This window comes from Castor canadensis, chromosome 5, assembly GCF_047511655.1.
Source record: "Castor canadensis chromosome 5, mCasCan1.hap1v2, whole genome shotgun sequence".
In the NCBI taxonomy this organism is placed as follows: Eukaryota; Metazoa; Chordata; class Mammalia; order Rodentia; family Castoridae; genus Castor; species Castor canadensis.
The window spans coordinates 128,561,008-128,567,288 of record NC_133390.1 but is presented as its reverse complement, the minus strand read 5'-3'; positions in this window follow the sequence as shown (position 1 = coordinate 128,567,288).

Genomic DNA, 6,281 nt, shown 5'->3' with positions numbered 1-6,281 from the left:
GTTATGGAAACAGCCAAGATGCCCCACTACTGATGGATGGATTAAGAAAATGTGGTATCTATACACAATGGAATTTTATGCAGCCATGAAGAAGAATGAAATCTTATCATTCACAAGTAAATGGATGGAACTGTAGAACATCATTTTGAGCAAGGTTAGCCTGGCCCAAAAGACCAAAACTCATATGTTCTCCCTCATATGCAGACATTAGATTAAGGGTAAACACAACAAGGGGATTGGACTTTGAACACATGATAAAGCAAGAATACACAAGGTAGCTATGAGGATAGGTAAAACACCCAAAAAATTAGGTAGCATTTGTTGCCCTCAATGCAGAGAAACTAATGCAGATACTTTAAAGCTACAGAGACCAATAGGAGAAAGGGACCAGGAACTAGAGAAAATGTTAGATCAAGAAGAATTGACCTAGAAGGTAACACACATGCACAGGAAATCAGTGTGAGTCAACTCCCTGTATAGCTATCCTTATCTCAGCTAGCAAAAACACTTGGTCCCTCCTATTATTGCTTATACTCTCTCTTCAACAAAATTAGAGATAAGGGCAAAATAGTTTCTGCCTGGTAGCGAGGGGGTGGTGGCAGATGGAGGGGGTGGGTAAAGGGAAGGGGTGGGGGGAAGGGAGAAGAAATGACCCAAATTTTGTATGCACATATGAATAAAAGAAAAAAATAATAAATTTTAAAAAAACAATGACCAGAGCTGGTAGAGTTGCTCAAGTGGTAGAGCTCAGTGGTGAGACCCTCAGTTCAAGAGCTATGTGACCAAAGACAGGCCACTTCACTAATATGGACCTTGAATTCCTCATCCCCATGATAGAAATGAAATCAATGCTCTTTGGAGTCCTTGAGCAAAGTTAGGATCATGGAAGTCCATCTTGCCTGGCTTAGCATCTCAAGAACACCAAGTTCATGGTCCAGCAGAGCAGCCCCAGCCATCCATGAAAGAAGCCACATGACTTCCTCCACCCCATGTCCAGGATCTTTGCTAAATCTGACCCAGAATCAAAAGGCAGTACTCTAGCCAGGCCTCTCACCCATCCTTCACCTCATGACCTGGGTTTGCATCCTTAGACTCCATGCCTCGGCCCAACCCTCCTTCCCTGGCCCCCATACCCAGAACAGAAGTGAAAATTCTTTGCCCCGTATCCCACAGCCTTGACCTAAGCACAGGAGTCAGCCTGCAAAGTAAATGAAGTCCTGAATAACCATATAATTAAATTAAACTAAAGCTATTTTTCAACTATTTTTTAAGAGTTGTAGGAAAGAAAAAATCCCAAAGAAACTCACAGGTGAAGTGTTCAGTACATAATTGTCATTATCATTAAAGGTCAAAACTCAGCCATCAGTGAGGAATGGAACAATTACATGGAACAAAATCTCCACCTGCCAGTAAGGCCTAGGAAAAGAAGTCTGTCACACCATCCGGGAGTCATTTGGCCTAGAAAGCTCATTGTCCTGGCAAATAAAAATTAGATTCTAATTATCCCATTGGCAGATTTCAGAAAATTTTAAAAATATATTCTCTACAACTGTCACGGTGTCAAAACAATTATTTGCCTGCTTGAACAGGTGTCAAGCATTGTAAAGTGTATATGTCCTGGTAAAATTAAATGAGAAACTGTCTGAAATTGGAGGTGTAATATGGGACCCTAATTATAGCATGTACAGATACCTAAAGTCAGGAGGCAAAGAGGAAGGAACGCTGATTTTCCTTCTTCTCTGTTGTGCCCTGAGGCACTGAATTGTGAGCATGCACAGGTGAAGGTAGAATGTGCCATCTAAACATCAGAAAGGGACTCTAAGTCTTGTATCCTTGCCTCTGAGCCTTAAAAATGTGTCTGTTTTTTTTTTTGAAAAGTTCATAGGTTTCACCTATATTGTCTCCTCTGACCCTCAACAACAGCCCTGTAAATCTGGCCAGGCAACATCTTCATCCCACTTTACAAAGCACAACTGACTAATGTGTGACATTCTAAGCCTCCTGATTCTAAGAAACTTTCTTCTACATGGCCCCTGTGCCTTTCTTCCTGGGCTAGCAGTAAAGCTTTGCCAGTATTACCTCAGTGTTCACCTGCCCATTGCTGCTTTCAGATTCTGAGATCGTGAAGCTGGCAGCCACTTGTCATGGTGCCCATGGATCTATTAACAGATCATGAACACTGAGTTAATGTTGACTGACTGACTGAGGTAACAATGACAAAAAGGACGCTCCAAATTCAATGAATACCCTGTAGACATCCTGTGAACAAGGTGTTACGTATATTGTGAGGGCTGTTACACATGAAACAAGACAAGATTTTTCCCCTTGAGAAACTGATATTTGAGAAAAGGACACTGAGCTGTTCCTATTTTCTGAATACAATGTCAGTCCTTCTGACATACAAAATACTCACAGCTCCAAAAGCAAAGGAGATCATCACAGCTTGGGATCAAGAGAGTTTTCATGGATGAGATGAAACATGGGATGGTTTTCGAAGGACAAGGAAGATGTGGACATATGGCAATGAGGATCTGTGATCTGCTCAGTGACACACCCTCAAACCTGCCTAATCCTTCTCAGGATTTCGACCTCCAAATTTAGGTTAGTTATCCTTGCACTGGGCACCTCTCCGTCATGTGTATGCTCTTCAGCATGGCCCTGCTCTCCATATAACTACCTCCTCAACCATGCTCCACTAGCTTCTATGCACACAGCGCTTAGCATGCAATATATCTCTTTTAGTGTGTTACCAATGATTTAGGGAGAAAGTCATGAGTCATATACACCATGAATGTAGACAGAACAATCACAGTAGCATTAACACTCATGAAAAGTCCCTGTTGTATTTGAGAAATGATGAGCACTTAGCTCTGTTGAGCAAGGGGTGAATGAAAGGCACTAATGCAACCTATGACCACTGTAGATGTATCATATGGGTAACCGGAGGCCAGGGAAAGCTGTACAGCAGGAAAGTAACCTGATCTAAGCTTCAGTTTAGAAGGAAATCCCCTGGCTGTTAGCAGTTGGGGAGAAATGGTTGGGAGTAGCCAAGTCCCCGAAGCAAGAGAATGCAGAGGAGAGCCCTCTGAGAGGAGTAGAGGCAATGGCATGCAGGGGGTTTCCCTCAGTAAAGATGGAGGGTAGTGGAGGGGTAGAAATGGCAAGGGGATCTTGCTCATGAGTCTAGCATTGCATAGAACAAAAAATACAGGGTTTGGAGACAGATGCATCTAAGTTCTAACCCCTGTTCCACCTAAATCACATTTATTAGTTTCCTAAACCACACTGAACTTCAGATAAGGTGAATTTTTTTAAACTTCATTATCCAAAAAGCATATTTTCTTTCTTTTTTCTTTTCTTTTTTTTTTTTTTTGGCAATACTTGGGTTTGAACTCAAGGCCTCACACTTGCTAGGCAGGTACTCTACCACTTGAACCATTCTGCAAACCCAAAGCATATTTTCTTTTGTAATATATTGCATGTTACTTCTGAAATAAAAGATGGGTCTTTCATGACTCAACTTATAATTAATGGTACTTTAGAAATGAAATGGAAAGCTGAGAGTGGGGACACATGCCTGCAATCCCATTTACTCTGGAGACAAAGATAGGAGAATCACAATTTCAAGACAGCCCAGGGAAAGTTAGCAAGACCACTATCTCAGAAACGAAAATATAAAAACAAAAGGGATGGGGGGAGCATTACCCAAGAGGGAGAGGATGAATGAGGCCATGGAGGAAGAAAGGAAAAAAGGAAAGGGAAGAGAGTGAAGGAGGGAGGGAGAGAGGAAGGAAGGAGGAAAGGGAGGAAAGAGGAAGGAAGGAAGGGAGGGAGGGAGGGAGGGAGGAAGGAAGGAAGGAAGGAAGGAAGGAAGGAAGGAAGGAAGGAAGGAAGGAAGGAAGGAAACTTACCTTTACAAGTTTTCCAAATATTGAGCTGAGGTAACTGGGGTGCCAGGTAATGGTTATATATTGTTTTTGCATTGTAAGTGTTACTGTCCTTTTCCTTTTCACTCTCACAGTCATTGGTGCTCTTAGTTACACAGCAAAAACCATGGTTTTGAATTCTATCATGAAAATCATGCCATTTCCTTGAATATTTCCCTGGTTATGAGTCCATTATTAATGCTTTAAAAACCCATCCATCAAATCAATAGTCATCCACCATCAAGAGAAGGTGACTCTTCTGTACTTCTCCTGGTGAAGGTAGAAAGGAGTGAGCTTAGATTCTAAAGAGAGGGAGGTCAAGAGAGGAGAAGTGAGCATTAGGACAGAAGTGGGAGGTGAACTTTCCAAGGTTGGCCCACATAGGGGTGGTGGACGACCCAAAAATGATAACAGGGCTCAAACTCCAGGTCCACAGAACTGGTATGAATAGCATTAGAAAATGCAGACCCACGCTGAACCTGCACCACCTGATGACTTCTTTCTGACATCAGTCACTCATCAAAACAATACAGTCAGAATTGAACCAAAATGTGAAGAATTTCCCATGCACTGCAAGTTTTTTGATCATTTTGCCACAATCCTCACAACTCTACAGAAATGGAAATAACTGGAGATTCCAAGATGGTGGCTAGAGGGAGGAAGAGAAAGCATGCCTCCTAAAGTAAAATCTTGGAAAGACGCTGGATATACACCTTACAGACAAAACCACTGAGAAGAGGTAAAACTTTTACCCCTCCACACCTCCAGCCTGCACATAGCATCTCCACTTCACATTAAACGGAGAAACCAGGAGGGCCCCCGGGCCACCACCAGAGGCCGATACCCAGATGGCTTGGGAAGACGTGGACTACAAGGTGAGCTAAGCGGCACGTGGTACTCCCACAGACAACCCTGGGCCAGATCAGCATAGCCCCCTGGACAGACCAACCCCCACCCAGGGAAAAAAAGAGAAACTGAGTAATAAGCAATAATAACAATAAAGACACATAGCAAAGAGGGTGGGGTGCCCTGAACGCTGAAGAAGTGGGGAGGGAACCCCTCACAGAACTGTAAATAAACTCCACAGGAGAGGGGGGAAGACCCACTTCCCACGTGAGCTGTAAATAAACACGCCAGCCTGAGAAAGTGGGTGCAGTGTCACCTCCCCCAGTGTGCTTGGAAAGGGGAAAGCTTGTAGCAGCCGCTCACGCACAGGAGAACTCTAAGTATACAAAGCTTGCGGGGCCAGGTAAGTGCTAAGCTCACTCCTGAGATCTGCATAAATAACACCTCCAGCAACAGCAGGCCAACAGCAGCAGGCAGGCAAGCCACAGCTGCAGATAGCCATTCACAGACCTGTCTCCAGACTCTTTTTTTTTTCCTTATCTCTCTCCCTACCTTTGATGAGACAACAACCGAACTATGCCTGCATGCTGAAAAACTTACTGAAACTGTATTGCATTTGAACTTGGGACACTTGATAGGGTTTTTTGTTTTGTTTTGTGTGGTTTTGGTTTATTTTATTTTTCCCTTTTGATGAGACAACTACAGAACAACATCTGAGGCACCATCTCCAGGATTGGAGGCTGAGGGACAAACACCAAAATTGCATTTAAACTTGGAGATTTTTTTTTACTTTGTTTTATTTTTTTATATTTTTTTTCATTTATTTATTATTTTTTTATTTTTTATTTTCAATCCGCTCTCTGTCTCTCTAATGATAGTACACTGTCTCTCCCTGTTTATATCTTTGAAACTTTTTTTGTTTGTTTCTTTGTTTTGTTTTTTTTTCTACTTGTTTGTTTTTCCCTTATCCTTTAACTTCTTTGCTTTCCATCTCATTTCACCCTTCCATTCTAAATATCACTAGTGCTATTATTACAAGCCAGAAAATACTTCATTGCACACAGTACAGGGACAAAAACAACACCAAGGACAATGATGGGAAGACAGAAAAAACAGGGAAACCGGATTCCCCACAGCAAAAAATTAGTACAGGAACCAGAGATAAATGAAAAAAATAGATACTCAGATCCAGATTCCAACAAAATGAAGATAAACTGTGCCAAAGAATCCAATGAAGTCCACAAGAATAATCTAAAAGAAGAAAAACTACAGGTACTCAATGAGAATTTTATAGAGATGATACTGGATATGGTCAACCAAAATGTACAGGAGACACTAAAGAAATTCCAAGACAACAAAAATAGAGAATTTGAAAAAGCAAAAGAAGAAATAAAGGAAACCATAGAAGCACTGTATAAACACCAAAGTGAAAAAAAGAACATGATTAATAAAGAGATAAATGAACTCAGGACAAAAATAGACAACATTAAAGAGGAAATGACCCAGGAT